A 19,351-nucleotide genomic window follows, 5' to 3' on the forward strand; every position below is an offset into this window, starting at 1 on the left:
CTCTATACCAGCTTCCTCTTTCTGGAACTCCAAACACCATTAGAGGGAGAATCGGTTGCAAGGAAAACTCTTCATTTCATGGTATTGATGTTGTGCAGCGGCTTAGAGCTGAAAATGGAATGCAATTTGCATTGATCTGGATAGTCACTGAGGACAGGAAATCTGTAAATGCAGTATACATTTTCTGCTTACAGGAATGTCACTTGTATCTCCTGCCCTGCAAGATGTGAAGTTAAGAGGTTTTCAGGGTTACAAAGTCAAAATGGACAAATGAAAACTTGTCCTTTTATAACCTCGTATTTTGTACAATATATTGCAGACTTTAACCAAAGAGGGCATCCAGCACTATTCTGTATTTTTCCTTTCTACTTTGGTTGACGTCCATATAGAGAACAACTCTGGTCACTAAACATCTGCATGAAGACTGTAATGTGCAGAGCAATATATAGCTATTTATCAAACTGTGTCCTGGATAATATGCTGTTACCTTTAAATAAAGGGAGTGATGAGTTCTCCTTCAATGGAAGTGTTCAAACAAAGGCTGGACAGACATCTGTCTGGGATGATTTAGTGATCCCGCACTTAGCAGGGGGTTGGACCCGATGACCCTGGAGGTCCCTTCCAACTCTACCATTCTATGACTATTACAGCAAATGAGAACAATATACACTGATACAAATATATACAATATATAATTATACAAACGTAAATACTAGTGATCAAATGTAGGACCAATTATCTTACTAGCACCATCAAGGCTTTATGGCCACAGATTAAACAAATAGACTGAAAAACATCTGCAAATATCATTTTATATAGCAATTGTCTAATCCATATGGAATAATTGTATAGTAAATGTATAATGACAACCCTGCTCCAAAGAACTGTAGACGTTAACCCAGTCTTAGGGTGGCTTTGCACTGGACGACTGTTGGGCGTATAAATATCCGACAGTCGTCCCAATGGCTTCTAGCTCCTGTGCTTTCATATAGGAGCCATAGTCGTTCAATAAATAGAGATGGATCGGGCTGGAGGTCTCTTCCTGACTGCCGTCTACAGTCACTGTGAATAGACAGTCGTTCAAAGATGTGTAGCCATGAAATAAGTTATTCTAGGCCTAGAAGTAATGCTGTTTTTTCCAATTCCACATAAAAAAGTATTTCCATATGAAAGTAGGACGCTAAAGAAGTTCATGGGTGCTGCCTATTGGTGGATTGGTGTTACTGAAAATGTCTGATACAACATAATGACAAAGAACATGCAATACTAGGAATTCACAGTAAGGCTAGAGGCACACGGCCGTAAGATGAGTTTTAGCCTAAGGCTTCCTGCACATGGGCGGAAATTCCACGGTGGGATTTTGCAAACGCAATCCTAGGCAGACGGCCGTGATTTGTCTGTGCGAAATCACACACAGAAAACAAACCGCGGCATGCTCTATTCCTGTGCGGGGCTCGGTGAGTATGCACTGGTCCCTGCAGGGGTGCGGGTCGGGTCCCGCTGTGAGAATTCTCGCAGCCGGAATCGACCTGGCCGTCTGCAGGCGGCCTAAGACAGAAATTCTCTAGGTAAAGACTGCAGACAGAAGGCAAGTGAAATGCAGGTTATATAGATTTGGGGTGATGCATACTCCTTCATTGTTAAAGAGGACTCTATTCACCCCACCCTCTTTTTTCTTTTTTCCACACTCTCTTCCGTTTGCCTGGAGGGCTCTTCTTATTTACAGTGCCAGGAGCTGGACCTGTGTCAGAAGGGTGGTCCCCACTGCTTACTATCACCCATTGACTTAACCACCTAACCTTACTTATTCGATACCACTCTGCACAAATACCATACAAGCCAGCAAGTCCGCATTGGACTTCACATCACAGATCATGGACTCCATTAAAATTTCCATTTAGGCGATAGACAACAAAGCCCTGTCAGCATCTCATTATGGAGCAAAAGTGTAATCAAATGGGTACTGTTCTGTCATGAAAAAGTTCTTAGCTGGCAACTTCTATGAACTTCCTTCAATGCAATTTACAACTTTTTGTTTAGGGCCAAACTTTATTTGCCCATACACATTAGATAAAGAATAAATTCTGTCACTTCCAGCTGGTTTCATCAAGGATCTAGTGTGTATGGAGAGCCTCCCAACATCAACATGTCCAACCCTTTGATTTGGCAAGAAATAAGCCGCTGTATATACCAGCTGGCAGTAAATGGTCTTCTCCCTACAAAATAAGCATGAAAATAAACGAGAAGGATGTTTAGAGGTACCTTTTACACGAGGCGATTATCACCCAAATTATTACTGAAAACAGCGAGTTCGGGTGATAATCGTTCCTGTGTACACATGGTACTGAGTGAGAAATCACTCACCTGTTGGAGTCACTAGGTTTTTAGCAGGACTGAAAACATGACTAACGGTGGCTTCACATGAGCATGTGCATACATAGGTGCGCACCCCTGTACGCGCAAAAACACACGTGTACGAAGGTCCGTACATTGCCTTCAATGGAGCTGTGGCTCCTGCCGGCTGCTCCATTGAAGGCAATGGTCTGCCAACACCCTGTAATTGTTTTTCAGGGAAGAGCTTTAAGTATAAGCCCTTCCCTGAAAAACAGGAATCTTAGTGTAAAAAAAACTTAAAATTATCATAGAATCATAGAATGGTAGAGTTGGAAGGGACCCCCAGGGACATCGGGTCCAACCCCCTGCTCAGTGCAGGATTCACTAAATCATCCCAGACAGATATTTGTCCAGCCTTTGTTTGAACACTTCCATTGAAGGAGAACTCATCACCACCCGTGGTAACCTGTTCCACTCATTGATCACCCTCACTGTCAAAGTTTTTTCTAATATCTAATCTGTGTCTTCTGCCTTTCAGTTTCATCCCATTGCTTCTAGTCTTTCCTTGTGCAAATGAGAATAGGGCTGATCCCTCTGCAGTGTGACAGCCCTTCAGATATTTGTAGACAGCTATTAAGTCTCCTCTCAGCCTTCTTTTTTGCAAGCTAAACATTCCCAGATCCTTTAACCCATTCCTCATAGGACATGATTTGCAGACCGCTCACCTTCTTGGTAACTCTTCTCTGAACTTGCTCCAGTTTGACTATGTCTTTTTTAAAGTGGGGTGCCCAGAACTGGATTCCAGATGAGGTCTGAGTAAGGAAGAGAAGAGGGGGATAATTACCTCACGTGATTCAGACTCTATGCTTCTCTTAATACATCCCAGAACCGTGTTTGCCTTTTTGGCTTCTGCATGACATTGTTGACTAATATTCAGTCTATGATCTATTAGTATACCCAAGTCTTTTTCACATGTGCTGCTGCTTAGCCCAATTCCTCCCATTCTGTATGTGCTTTTTTGTGCTTTTTCATTTTTCTTGCCCAGATGTAGGACTTTGCATTTCTCCTTGTTAAATATCATTCTGTTAGTCGCCGCCCACTGTTCAAGCTTTTCTAGATCTTTTTGAGTACTCTCTCTCTCTTCCCTAGTGTTAGCTATCCCTCTTAGCTTTGTGTCATCAGCAAATTTGATCAGTTTCCTATCAATTCCCTCCTCCAGATCATTTATAAAAATGTTGAACAACACTGGACCCAGGACAGAGCCTTGTGGTACCCCACTTGTTACATTCTTCCACTTGGATGTGCAGCCATTTATGACCACTCTTTGAGTACGATCACGTGGCTGCTGCTGGCGGCTCCATGGAAAAAAAAGACAATAGTCTGCCAGCACCCCGTAATTCTTTTTCAGGGAAGAGCTTTAAATAGAAGCTATTCCCTGAAAAACAAAAATTGTAGTGCCGCATACGGCAGATGTTTCCTTCATCCCTGCAAGGAAAAAGAATTCCCTGCTGCACCTGCCACATTTGTGACAGATGCAGCAAAGGAATTCTTCATCCCTGCGGGTGATAAAGAATTACCTACCACAGCTGTCACAGATGACAGCTGCAGTAGGGGATCCAGCTGCCGGCATCCTGCAATTGTTTTTCAGGGAAGGGTTTTTAAATATAAGCCCTTCCCTGAAAAACAAGGAAAAATGGTGTAAAAAATAATAAACACCACATACTCACCTTTCTTCAGCTGCCGGGGCTCAGCCGCGTCCTTTCTGCACTGTCCCCGACTCTCAATGCAGTTCTTTCAGCAGGCGGGGATTTAAAATCCCCACCTGCTGAAAGAGCTGTTTCTGATTTGCTGAGGCACTCAGCCAATCACAGGCAGCTCTCGCCTATCAGTCACTCAGCAAGAGCTGCCTGTCGCAGGCTGAGGTGCTCACATTAATTAAAAGCACAATCCCATACATGTGCACACATAAAACACATACCATATAGGGTACAATGTAGGTAAAGGCAATATAGGATGTTACTAAAATTTCTCCTCTGCAGTGTCGTCCATAGTGGTGTCCAAGTAGTACAAATGCACGTGTGTGAACAACAAGGAGTATCGCGATGCCTACATGTCAGATGAACATAAGGGAACCAACCGTGCATGCGCGGGAATAGATAAACCATCGCGGCATTTCACCAGGCATTGTAGAGCCGTGCGCATATATTTATATTCCACAACACTTCTGCTCGATTCAACCCAAACTACCAATCACTTTGAATCAGCCAACCCAAACAACCAATTAGGTTGCTAGAATTGTGAATCAGCCAACCCAAACAACCAATGAGGTTGTGAATCAAGCAGAAGTGTTGTGGAATATAGATAAATGCGAGCCACGCACACCTCATCTCCATAGTAGCCAAAGCGCATCAACGGAAGCCGACAGAAGGCAAGTAAGGGGGAGCGCGAATCTCATTGAACATAGGCTTAAAGCGGCGATCTTAAAAAGGCAATGAAAAAACAACTATATAGTGGCTATAGTCTCATTCCATGGGTATCTTAATAAATAAAGAATAGTCATGGAATGTTGCATATCACACGGAGCCACATAATATACAATTTATAAAAAATCCAAAAAAGCACCAAAATTATGAATTATATATAACAAAATAAAAAATATAAACTCATCAGAGTGTGAAATGCAAAAAAAAGGCCAACTCAATTACAATCGCACTGACCATTGAGACTATTCTGATAGATTAGTGATGTGTAAAGCACAGGAGCGGTAGTTGGGCGGTCGTCCTATGTAAAGGTACCTTAAGGCATAAAGCCTGTTTTATACACAAGAGAAACCCTGTGTCCTGCAACACTATCATACTGGTCCTTGCCCTCTATGGACAGCAGATTTCAGGGACACTGCTAATGTGAATTACGGCTCCTGGGCCTTGCTCTCCATAGAGGTCAGTGACAAGATATCTTGAAGTCATGTTTTTGCTGAGCTTGTCTTGTTATGTAAGAGTTCATCTGAGTGCGGCAATGCCTGGTGAGACTCGGGGTATTTCCCTTCGTTCTGTGGGCGGTAGAGAATACAGCTCAGTTCACACATTACAGAGTTTCGATAATAACCTTGACACCTCGGTAAAAGTGTTGATGTGTTAAAGCTTTGTGTGGGAGTGTATAAAGCGATCACTTAAGATGTGCCTATAGCACTTGACTGTTATATCAGCACAAATATCTGACTTGTCTGTATTTGTATATCTCAACTTGACAAAATATTATGGAATCTAGACAGCTAGACTATTTAAGCAGCTAATATGACTTTTTTTTTTCTAATCAGATGATTTTTATTGAAGTTATATTTTTGAATACAATTAACCCCCAATTTCTACACTTGTAAGCAATATATAAATGAAGCATATCATTACCCCACCCAAAGATTGAACTAATCATAACTATATTTAAGCAAATCATAATCTCCCCTATCTAAAAAAAAATATGTTTAGACACCTATAAAGAAAAAAAAGGGTAACTCTTCTCCACTTTCTCACCCCTTTCCCTCGCCTTCTCTAAATCCATAAACTTTTCTGAAATAACTCAATGCAACCAGCACTCAATTTGAACTATCCATTATATACATCAGACCATCTTTCCCAAATCTCTTTAAACTCTCAAAAAACCCTCTTTTTTGATATCTTCCCCTTTCCAAAAATATAACCTCTCTTATCTTTGCAATAAAATCTCCTACTGTTGGTGGGGGGGCAGTCTGCATCCAACGGCCAGTAATCAGCTTCCCCTGAATTCCCTGAAGGGTATGCCCATCAACAATATCTAGTGTACAAATTCTGGGATTAAAACCAATATCTAGAAGCTATATATTTTTAAATATTTCTTCAGTTAAAAATTCACACAATTTTACACAATTCCAGACCATATTGTGGGAGAGTCAGCTCAGGTAGAGCACGGGCTTGCAGCGTGAATGACAGTCAGAGACCAAGACAGTACTTATAGTCCATACAGGCTTGGTCTGCATTTATTAAAATACAAAAATAAACAAAACACAACCTTACCTTTCAGGCACAAACAAAATCCTGCTTCTCCAGCACTTACTATACAGAGTACTTCTCTGACTATACATGGACAGCTAGCCGCTCGAACACCAAACAGTTTGGCCATATTTTCCTTGGTCTGGAATAAAGCATTTACTTGAGTACAACAGGCTCCAGCATACTTCGCTGCTCCCAGGCCTCAACTCTGTCTGCAGCTTTGCAGACTTTATGGACTTAGCTAATTGCCCAGCCTGTGCACCTCAGGAGCTTGCCTCCCCATAATAAGACCTGGAGTGGAGGGAGTGGAATGGACAGCCCCACTACCGAGCCTGCCATCCATTCCAAAAAAACAGGCCCAAACACTTTTTACCAAAGGATCTCCAGCAACTGCCTTTGCTGGAGATCATATCACATTCCCTGGTCTTTTCCCGTGAGTGAGACACGAACTCCCTTCATACCTACTGGGTGTAATATCTGAACCCAGGTGAAATCTACAAACCGTCCATTATTAACCCCTTCAGTGTCTCACAATATGCATTAAATCTGCACCAACCATATAGCATTTCGGACAGTTTGAGTTTAATCTAAATGCCCATGCTAAGCAGCTTTAGAAATTTCATTGGAATCATACCCAACCTTGTGGGCAATTCATCTTCACTAAAATGGCCGAAATCTTTTCCTCATCTTTCTTTTGCCTTTATTGGGAATTGCTGTAAATATTAAGAAATAGAGATGAGCGAGCACCAAAATGCTCGGGTGCTCGTTACTCGAGACGAACTTTTCGCGATGCTCGAGGGTTCGTTTCGAGTAACGAACCCCATTGAAGTCAATGGGCGACTCGAGCATTTTTGTATATCGCCGATGCTCGCTAAGGTTTTCATTTGTGAAAATCTGGGCAATTCGAGAAAGTGATGGGAACGACACAGCAACAGATAGGGCAGGCGAGGGGCTACATGTTGGGCTGCATCTCAAGTTCCCAGGTCCCACTATTAAGCCACAATAGCGGCAAGAGTGGGCCCCCCTTCCTCCCAACAATTTTTACTTCTGAAAAACCCTCATTAGCAAGGCATACCTTAGCTAAGCACCACACTACCTCCAACAAAGCACAATCACTGCCTGCATGACACTCCGCTGCCACTTCTCCTGGGTTACATGCTGCCCAACCCCCCCGCACAACCCAGTGTCCACAGCGCACACCAAAGTGTCCCTGCGCAGCCTTCAGCTGCCCTCATGCCACACGCTGGCCTCATAGCCACACCACCCTCATGTCTATTTATAAGTGCGTCTGCCATGAGGAGGAACCACACGCACACACTGCAGTAGGTTGGCACGGCCAGTCTAACCAGGGTTTTTAATACATAGACACTGGCAGGTACAAATCCCTAATGTGAAGTCCCTGTGGACTCTTAGCATGGGTGGCTCTCTGAAACCCACCGGCGGTACATAAATATATCCCATTGCAGTGCCCATCACAGCTGAGGTAACGTCAGGTTTAATGCAGGTGGGCTTCGGCCCACACTGCAGGCCCCAGTCAGACTGGGGTTCTTTAGAAGTGGACACATGGAGTTACAACTCCGTGTGGACCGACAGCATGGGTGGGTCCCAGAAAACCACCGGCGGTACATAAATATATCCCATTGCATTGCCCATCACAGTTGAGGTAACGTCCGATTAAATGCAGGTGGTCTTCGGCCCACGCTGCATGCCCCAGTCTGACCAGGGTTTTAAATACATAGACACTGGCAGGTACAAATCCTTAATGTGAAGTCCCTATGGACACACAGCATGGGTGGCTCCCTGGAACCCACCGGCGGTACATAAATATATCCCATTGCAGTGCCCAGCACAGCTGAGGTAACGTCCGCTTTAATGCAGGTGGGCAAAAATGACTAGGATTACAATGTAGGCCAGGGCCCAAAAAAATTGGTGTACCAACAGTACAAATGTACTTCAGAAAAATTGCCCATGCCCAACCAAGAGGGCAGGTGAAACCCATTAATCGCTTTGGTTAATGTGGCTTAATTTGTAACTAGGCCTGTAGGCAGCCCAGTTAAAATAAAAATTGGTTCAGGTGCAAGTTTCAACACTTTATTGAATTCAGAATTGAAACATATAAACATTGTTTACAAAAGATATATGACTGAGCCTTGTGGGCCTAAGAAAAATTGCCCGTTCGGCGTGATTACGTGAGGTTTCAGGAGGAGGAGGATGAATATAATACACAGATTGATGAAGCTAAAAGGTCCCCGTTTTTTATGGTTATAGAGAACGATGCTTCCATCCGCGGGTGTAGCCTACGTATTGTTTAGGTATCGCTGCTGTCCGCTGGTGGAGAAGAGAAGTCTGGGGAAATCCAGGCTTTGTTCATCTTGATGAGTGTAAGCCTGTCGGCACTGTCGGTTGACAGGCGGGTACGCTTATCCGTGATGATTCCCCCAGCCGCACTAAACACCGTCTCTGACAAGACGCTAGCCGCAGGACAAGCAAGCACCTCCAGGGCATAGAGCGCGAGTTCAGGCCACGTGTCCAGCTTCGACATCCAGTAGTTGTAGGGGGTAGAGGCATCACGGAGGACGGTCGTGCGATCGGCTACGTACTCCCTCACCATCCTTTTACAGTGCTCCCGCCGACTCAGCCTTGACTGGGGAGCGGTGACACAGTCTTGCTGGGGAGCCATAAAGCTGGCAAAGGCCTTGGAGAGTGTTCCCCTGCCTGCGCTGTACATGCTGCCTGATCTCTGCGCCTCCCCTGCTACCTGGCCCTCGGAACTGCGCCTTCTGCCACTAGCGCTGTCGGATGGGAATTTTACCATCAATTTGTCCGCCAGGGTCCTGTGGTATAGCATCACTCTCGAACCCCTTTCCTCTTCGGGTATGAGAGTGGAAAGGTTCTCCTTATACCGTGGGTCGAGCAGTGTGTACACCCAGTAATCCGTAGTGGCCACAATGCGTGTAACGCGAGGGTCACGAGAAAGGCATCCTAACATGAAGTCAGCCATGTGTGCCAGGGTACCTGTACGCAACACATGGCTGTCCTCACTAGGAAGATCACTTTCAGGATCCTCCTCCTCCTCCTCCTCCTCCTCAGGCCATACACGCTGAAAGGATGACAGGCAAACAGCATGGGTACCCTCAGCAGTGGGCCAAGCTGTCTCTTCCCCCTCCTCCTCCTCAACGCGCTGAGATATAGACAGGAGGGTGCTCTGACTATCCAGCGACATACTGTCTTCCCCCACCTACGTTTCCGAGTGCAAAGCATCTGCCTTTATGCTTTGCAGGGAACTTCTCAAGAGGCATAGCAGAGGAATGGTGACGCTAATGATTGCAGCATTCCTGCTCACCATCTGGGTAGACTCCTCAAAGTTTCCAAGGACCTGGCAGATGTCTGCCAACCAGGCTCAATCTTCTGTAAAGAATTGAGGAGGCTGACTCCCACTACGCCGCCCATGTTGGAGTTGGTATTCCACTATAGCTCTACGCTGCTCATAGAGCCTGGCCAACATGTGGAGCGTAGAGTTCCACCGTGTGGGCACGTCGCACAGCAGTTGGTGCACTGGCAGATGAAACCGATGTTGCAGGGTGCGCAGGGTGGCAGCGTCTGTGTGGGACTTGCGGAAATGTGCACAGAGCCGGCGCACCTTTCCGAGCAGGTCTGACAAGCGTGGGTAGCTTTTCAGAAAGCGCTGAACCACCAAATTAAAGACGTGGGCCAGGCATGGCACGTGCGTGAGGCTGCCGAGCTGCAGAGCCGCCACCAGGTTACGGCCGTTGTCACACACGACCATGCCCGGTTGGAGGCTCAGCGGCGCAAGCCAGAGCAGACTGACCGCTGTCAGACCCTGCAGCAGTTCGTGGGCCGTGTGCCTCTTCTCTCCTAAGCTGAGTAGTTTCAGCACGGCCTGCTGACGCTTGGCCACCGCTGTGCTGCCATGCCGCGCGACACCGACTGCTGGCGACATGCTGCTACTGACACATCTTGATTGCGAGACAGAGGATGTGTAGGAGGAGGAGGAGGAGGAGGGTGGTTTAGTGGAGGAAGCATACACCGCCGCAGATACCAGCACCGAGCTGGGGCCCACAGTTCTGGGGGTGGGTAGGACGTGAGCGGTCCCAGGCTCTGACTCTGTCCCAGCCTCCACTAAATTCACCGAGGGCGCGTACAATGTTGCGGGAGACGTGGTCGTGCAGGGCTGGGACTGCACATCGGGAAAAGTAGTGGCGACTGGGGCCGCCATCATGCTTTTGACAGCCTCCGTTTCCACAAGCCTATACGGCAGCATCTCCAGGCTGATCAATTTGGCTTTGTGCATGTTTAACGCTTGAGCGTGCGGGTGCGTGGCGGCGTACTTGCGCTTGCACTCCAAGACTTGCGCTAGCGACGGCTGGACGGTGCGCTGAGAGACATTGGTGGATGGGGCCGAGGTCAGCGGAGTTGAAGGTGTGGGTGCAGGCAAGGAGACGGTAGTGCCTGTGTCCTGAGAGGGGGGTTGGATCTCAGTGGCAGGTTGGGGCACAGGGGGAGAGGCAGCGGTGCAAACCGGAGGCGGTGAACGGCCTTCGTCCCACCTTGTGGGGTGCTTGGCCATCATATGTCTGCGCATGCTGGTGGTGGTGGCTCTACGGCTGATCTTGGCGCGACAAAGGTTGCACACCACTGTTCGTCGGTCGTCTGCACTCTCAGTGAAAAACTGCCAGACCTTTGAGCACCTCGGCCTCTGCAGGGTGGCATGGCATGAGGGGGCGCTTTGGGAAACAGTTGGTGGATTATTCGGTCTGGCCCTGCCTCTACCCCTGGCCACCACACTGCCTCTTCCAACCTGCCCTGCTGCTGCACTTGCCTCCCCCTCTGAAGACCTGTCCTCAGTAGGCTTAGCAAACCAGGTGGGGTCAGTCACCTCATCGTCCTGCTGCTCTTCCTCCGAATCCTCTGTGCGCTCCTCCCTCAGACTTACTATAATTACTACTACCTGAGTGATAGACAACTGTGTCTCATTGTCGTCGTCCTCCTCACCCACTGAAAGCTCTTGAGACAGTTGCCGGAAGTCCCCAGCCTCATCCCCCGGACCCCGGGAACTTTCCAAAGGTTGGGCATCGGTCACGACAAACTCCTCCGGTGGGATAGGAACCATTGCTGCCCATTCTGAGCAGGGGCCCGAGAACAGTTCCTGGGAGTCTGCCTGCTCCTCAGAATGTGTCATTGTAATGGAGTGAGGAGGCTGGGAGGAAGGAGGAGCAGCAGCCAGAGGATTCAGAGTTGCAGCAGTGGACGGCGTAGAACTCTGGGTGGTCGATAGATTGCTGGATGCACTTTCTGCCATCCACGACAGGACCTGCTCACACTGCTCATTTTCTAATAAAGGTCTACCGCGTGGACCTATTAATTGTGAGATTAATCTGGGGACGCGAGAAACGTGCCTCTCTCCTAATCCCGCAGTAGTCGGCTGCGATACACCTGGATCAGGAGCTCGGCCTGTGCCCACACCCTGACTTGGGCCTCCGCGTCCACGTCCTCTAGGCCTACCCCTACCCCTCAGCATGGTGTATTACCAGTAGTGCAGAAACAGAACGCTGTAATTAAATGTGCCGCTTATTGGCCTGTGGTTGGAGGCTGACTTCGCATACAGAACGCACAGCAGAGCCAGGAAAGAATTTTGCGCAAGCCTGTAGTGAGACGTAGGTGCGTATGACTGAGCTAGTGGAATTCACAGCGCAGAAGCAGTCAAGTGTCCAAAGGCCACTAGTAGGCCTTAAGTATTTTGCTTCTATTTTTTTAAAGGCTGAGCTGATACAGCAGACGGTTACTGTAGGCAGCGTATATATGTATACTGTTTCCCTCTGGACGGGATGACGGCGGTGATGTAACGGGCAACGCAGAGCCAGGAAACAATTATGCGCAAGCCTGCTGTAACACTTAGCTGCGTATTAATTAGGACTACTACCCCCAGCAGACACGCAGTACACTGAAGACGGTCACAGGCAGCCCAAAGATAGTATTTTTCCCAAATTTGTTTGAAAAAGCCCACTGCCTATATAGACAGTATATCTCTTTCACCTTTGCCACTGTCCCTGCCTCACCAGTACTGGCCCTATACTATGTACAATGACTGCAGACTGAGCACGCAATGCTCTGCACGCCCGATATACAAAAAAAATAAATTTGTGCAACACTGCTAAAAGCAGCCTCAACAGTACTGCACACGGTCAGATGTGGCCCTAAGAAGGACCGTTGGGGTTCTTGAAGCCTAAAATAACTCCTAACGCTCTCCCTATAGCAGCAGCAGCATCAGCAGCACTGTCACTTATCTCTGTCAGAATGCATCTGTGGCGAGCCGCGGGCGGGGCAGATTTAAATACTCGGGTGTCACCTGATCTCGCCAGCCACTCACTGCAGGGGGGTGGTATAGGGCTGGAACATCACAGGAGGAAGTTGTAATGCCTTCCCTGTCTTCCCGAGTATCAAGCTCGGACGAGTACGTTCGCTCATCTCTAGTAAGAAAGCATCTCTCTATATAAATAAGATATTACAACCTTTTGTAGTTTCAGAACATCGAGGAAAATTCACCAAAGGGTGTTGAACCGTAAGCACAGATACTGATCGGACCTGAACAGCACACACTGAAGGAACTGGAAAAAATAACTATGGGGAACATCATAAAGCTCTCTTAATTGTTCAAAACTATAAAAAGGACCCCAGAATGTACCTGTTCTAAAAAGATTACCCTTTTCTTCTCCCATTGTGAAAATCCCTCCAACCCATTTCTTTTTCTCCACCACTTCAACCTTTGTAATTGAGATGCCAAAAAATATATACAAACATTTGAAATAGCCAACTCTCCAGACCATTTATCCCTTTGAAGGGTCTCCAATTTAATTTCTAGAAGATTTTTTTAGAAGATTTTTTTATTCCATAATAAATATCATATATAGTCTAAAAAAAATATCACAACGGAATCCAAACTGGAGAGTTTTAAAGCATATAAAGGAGTTATGGCATCCAAACCATTTAGAAAAGATTTCCCCTGCCAAATAGCGACAATGGCAGACTATTCCAGACCTGGACCTTACACTCGAATGGAAGCAAATTGGCAGAAATATAGTTTTGAGGCTTAGAAGATGCCACAACTCTCTAATATTTGAACTCCTTCACGATTTGTAATTGCATATGTTCCAATGAATAGTCTACAGGCAAGGATCTAAAGGAAGAATCTCAAATTTTCCTCAGTTAATAGCAAGACGTGATATCTTACCATATATGTCAAAAACAAACATGATAGGACTCTTATCCTCCTATGCAAGAACAGATCATCTGCATACAGTGAGATATGTTCCTCAATTTCCTCATACTGCAATCCAACTATATCAGGTGATTGCCTTATCAAACCAACCAGAAGTTCAGTTGCCAGGGCAAAGAGAAGAAGGAACAGGGGATGTGCTGGATTACGGTTTTCTCCAGCAGGCTTTGGGGTATTTTGTCGCTTCCAAATTGAGTATTGTGTGCACACATCGTCGACCAGAATCAGACACAAATGCTGGTCTAAAACCGGGAGAGTCTCTACAATGTGTAGAGGCTCAGGCTTTTTATTATAACACATGACAACCGCCCTTCAATGGGCGTGCAACAGATTACATCAGTAACATATAAGATTCTCATTTGTCGGATCATATAGAATCCCCCACCTCTCTGCCCACCCTCTCTCACGTCCGCCATAGTATGGACTTTGTCTTCTTTAGCATGAAGTCAGCTCCGTGTAGTGATGAATCATTGTTTAACTAGCTTGTGTGAAAGAGTGGAAGGGGGCTAGGTAAACACTCAGTGTTAAACACAGGATATACACGACACTATGGCCCTTAACTCTTAGAAACTGGTTGAGCAACTTCTATGTACTTAGAGCAAATACATCACCCATCCATTGGCTAGCAAATACCATGATTAGATTGTGTGTGTCCTTTAGACTCCACAGAGCTTAGAGTCATTACAACAGCAAAATACATTTGGGTTATACAAATCGATAGACATTTTATAAATAATCATCATGTCTATCACAATCCCCCCTTAAAATGTCTATCCTCTAATTCTCTATCTAATTTTCACAGTTTTCTGCGCATGAGTCTATAACTGGAGCGCGTTGAAGGTTCGTTTTAGAGTCTTCAAGGGGGTGTAGGACTTGTCCACTCCTTCTGGGGATGCATTCAGCAAACTCATGGTGGGGGCGGCTTTTCCAGCATCAGTTTACCAGGTCTCTCTGACACAGGGGATAACACAGCAGACTAGAACAGAAAAGGTAACCATCAGTTCACATACAACAGCGACGCCCGTCTGTGCCAGGATCCTTTACCACCCGCTCATCCATGGCGAGTGCTGGTCCCAAAAGTTAGCTCTTTTTAGTCAGTGCGGTCAGCTTCTTAATGGCAACTGCGTCTTTACCCGCGGGTCACGTGTCGTCTAGGATGTAGGTACAACAAGTCTCCCCTATCATCTTACAGACACTCCCCTTTTTAGCTAAAGTCATATCTAAGGTCACTCTATTTTAAAAAAAGTCATAGTCGAGGTAGGTCCTATTGGTCGACTAGTCCCTATAAGGCGTCTCTAGTATAATTTATAAACCACTGCTAATTATACTAAACATAATTAATCCAGTCAACATTTATTTACCCTAATGATCAGGAAAATGGACTCGAATCTAGTTTTAACTTGGTCTCTAATTTTTAAAACTTGTCAGGTACCCCCCTTGGCTATCCTATGACGTCAATGTATACGTGTAGATCAAAACTACCACCAGGGGTCTCTCTTCTCGCTCTAGCATAATGTTACAATACTAGTAGCGTGCACAGGTACGCACGGCGTGGGACTCCCTAATCTTCACCCACACCAATGTCCCTCCTGGAGATAGTCCTAATGGTGAACACGTCCAAGTCGCCTCACCCTTGCGTCAGGGTTTCCCCACTGCCCGTAAGTCCCTACTCCTAAGAGGGGGGGGATCCCTACCTCACCTCAGAGGGAGGCCATGGATTCCCTGGGCTCATTTCCGGGCATCCATACCCTCTATCTGTACAAGTTAACACCCCACAGGTTGTGCCCTCGCCGGAACCTAAGGTCTTCTGCACTATCCCTTGGCAAATGGGAATTCCACTGACAATCCATCTTAGGAGATCGGGGCAGGCGCAGTACTAGTACATTTCTCCTTTTCTTTGGTAGCGTATGTGTTTGGCATTATCGGAACTGGCTCTTCATTTTTTTTAAACAAGGGAAATATTGGTGAGTTCCCCAAAAATCTCCCTCTACCCTGCCTAATTGCCTGGCAGGTGTAGTTTCCAGGGTAGTCAGTAATACTCTCTCCGGTGCAAAACACTTAGGTAGTTATAGAGTATTCCTTCTTCCATTTCTCACGGACAGTGTAATTAGCGGAAATGTTCATGAAGAGACTAATAAACCACTCTTCAGCATCTACAGGGAGATTTAGGGGGACCATCCCCGAGTGTAGTCGGGCACTACCGCACACGCAACAGTTAGACTTGGTGCTCCTGTTAGCATTGTACCTCATCAACTCCAACCAGAGATTCTGGTCAGAGTAGCCAGTCGCTACTGTCAAGGTGTCCTCAAAAGGTAGGGTCGGCTATGATCATCATGTTCGTCAAGGTCTTTATCTTACGGCGGAGGGGGTTAATTATGGGCACGGGACTAAGTGAAGGCTTCCATTCGGGTGCATCTACCATACCCCTTATTTTAAACTTCCCTAAGGGATCTATCCTCCCGTACCGGTATGTCCCCAGACTATAAGTCTCCCCCGTCCCCTGGGTTTGGATCTCCCATGGTTAGTGTAACAACCGCATTAAAACCAAGCAGCATACTAAGTTCAGCCTTCCAATACCTGCTGTCCTTATTACTCTCAAGGAGGGTTATACGACTAATTAGGGATTTCCCGCTCTTATCTTTCTTATTTAAGGCACTTCGCGGTTTATAGGACTAGTCTGTTCCTGCGTTCCATCCCACTAATCCCCAATAACGGCAGTCTTCTCCCCAGACGTTATCAGTGGCGCGAACATATTGTATTCCCCGGGTATATAAGTCATATAACCAGCTGGACTGAGCTAAATCTGGCCTGCGGTGGGATCTTGCGCCTAGACACGGGACCACAGTACAATAGTCGAAGGAATATGCGGCTACTCGAGCATTGGACGAGTTATACTAGAAGGTAACCGTACCCTCATATTCTTCCGACTAAGGATTCCAGTTGCTACCCTCCTCTCTCACTAGCCCTAACCAGAGTAATGTCTTTGGCACAACTAAGACTGGTCTCCCGGATCTGAAGCTTTCTTACAGTATGAAGCATGGATCCATGTAAGTCTTTCGGCTAGTTTCACAGCTGTGGCAGTAATCAGAAACACCTGGTAGGGGCCATCAAATCGGGGCTCAGGAGGGTGCTTCCTGGGGAACTTCTTGATGCACACCCAATCCCCAGGCTGCAAGATATGTGTCCCAGTGTCTGCCTCTGAGTCTGGAAGAGAACACCTGTGCATAGGCTTTGGTTAGTGCTTTAACAACGGACATCACATACTCAGTCAACACATCAGATTGTACTTGTAACCACTGAGGATAGTAAAGACCTAGCCTTGGGGCTAGCCCAAACAATCTCGTAGGGAGATAATGTATAATCCCCCTGGGTTCATATCTAACACTGTATAAGGCTATTGGATGACAGTCTTTCCAAAGTGGCGTCATTTTTAAGTATCTTACTTTTAGCGTGCCACTAAGTCTCTCCACCTTTCCATTACTCTAAAGATGGTAGAGTATGTAAAAGGCCTGGGATACACCAGAGCAGACATGACATGTTACATTCACCTGCGAAGTTTATACCTCTGTCTGACTCTGAATCACTTCTGGTACCCCATATTCACAGTTTACCTCGTTCATGAGCTTCTTTGCGGTTACCTACTTGTTTGCCTTGGTAACAGGGTCAGCCTCCAACCTGCAAAGACATCAACAACAACAAGCACGTATTCATACTTCCCAACAAGTGGGAGCTGAACGTAGTCAATTTGCAATCCCTGAAATGGGTAGAGTGGTCCCGGCAAGTGTGGTGTGGCAAATTTACTTCTGCCCTGACTTACCCATGGCATAGATCATGCTAAACCGGACAAATGATGCAGCAGCTTACAGAGAACCTAGAAGTCGCCCAACTTCTTTCAAGCGTCGTCGTCAGTGCTGCTTTACTAGGTGGGTCTTTCCGTCCATCAGCTGGGCCATCATGGGATACAGGAACTGTGGTGGGCAAGTGCTGTTGACTGTTCACCACACGCTATCCTGTTTCTGCTGCTCCCATATTAGTCCATTTATTCTTTCCTTCCTTGCTGGCTTGTAACTACAAAAGTCTTTAGCATATCAAAGTCCAAATTTTTGTCAATGTTCAAAGTTTCTACCACTGACTCATGCTGTCAGTATCTTTTCTTCTTTCTTCCACGGCTTGAGGGCCGCTGCCTTTGCTATGCTGTCAGCGAGGGTGTCGTCTCTCGCCTCTCCAGTGTAGGAATCGGTGCGAACTCTCAACTTTGTCAGGTAGAAGCAGGGCCTCCATGCGACTCTGCACCGCTGCACCATACTCAATTGGTTGTCCTGCTAAGGTAAAAACTGTCTTGCCTTCCATATTGGGCCGTAATCATGAGCTGTGCCAAATGCATACCAGGAGTCAGTGTAAAGGGTTGCCGGTCTTACCTCTCGCCACTCTACTCGCCTCAGTGAGGGCCTTCAATTCCGCTTCTTGTACTGAGACATGCGGAGGCAGAGCTTCTGCTTCTAGGACATCTTGTTGTGTGACCACTGCATATCCGATGTGGAGTCATCAATCCTCACCCTGATACCATCTGCAAAAAGCTCAACATATGCATTATCAACAGAGGTTCTGGTTACTGTTTGCATATCTGCAGTTTCTTACCGAATTAGTACTAAATAATCACGTTGATGTTCTATTTCACATGGCTCGGAATCTTGTAGCACAAAATCATTTATATATTTTTTTTTTTTCCAAACCCAATAGCTGATCTACAACACCTAGATCATCTATGACCCAGATCACCTATGCCTCCCCCCTTTTGAACCGCAATACTCAATGGAAAAGAGTCATTGCGTTCAAACTAGTAAACCAAGAGGCACAAAAACAAACACTTTGTAGGTCAAGGTGACATTGTATGCAGCGAAGTCTGAGCGAAAATCTCCTTACAAAAAAAAATGTTGTTTTTTTTCCTTTCAGGTCGCAGTTAGTATTTTTTAACACAAGGGGGCGCCACACAATTCAAATTTTACGTCACCCAGTGTAATAGTATTTCAGGGTATGGCCAGCGTTTAGCTTTCACTCTCCTGTCGGAATATAATTATAGCTTCAGTGTAGACTGACACTAGAATATACAAAAGACTTAAAGAAAAACTAAAGAATACGGATGACTTAACATCCTACTCTGGGCAATTCAATCCCTCTTTCTTCACATAAAAAGTAAAATTACTTCACCAAATTGCATGAAAAAGTTTGCTGGGTGACTATAGGGAAATTATTCCATCTGTAGGAGCCTTCCATAACATCATCGGTCTGAGTATCCATTGGAGAAGCGGGCAGTGGAAAACAGAGCCCCTGGGAACATGAGAGAGCGTCCCCTGTCATGTATTCCTGGTCTCTGCCCCCCATGCATCAACTCCAATCTTCCATGCACTATAAACCAGCTTAGTCATCTACTATGTCCCAAGCTGCATCTCCACAAAGGTTTGTTTCCCTGAACTTATCACACATCCAAAGTGGCCACATCTTGGAGCGTAACAAAGTCTGGTCAAACAAAACCTTACTTCAGACAATCATGATGTTAGCACTGGATACAGTGGCATTGGGGAATATAGGCCTCCCAAATGCAGCAAAATGGCCGCCAGAGGCAGAAAGGGGCGGGGCTACAGATCTCCCAGGTGAGGCAAAATGGCTGCCGGAGGAACGGGCGGGGCCAGGGGCAGCAGCA

Source organism: Eleutherodactylus coqui, chromosome 6 (genome assembly GCF_035609145.1).
Source record: "Eleutherodactylus coqui strain aEleCoq1 chromosome 6, aEleCoq1.hap1, whole genome shotgun sequence".
Taxonomy (NCBI): Eukaryota; Metazoa; Chordata; class Amphibia; order Anura; family Eleutherodactylidae; genus Eleutherodactylus; species Eleutherodactylus coqui.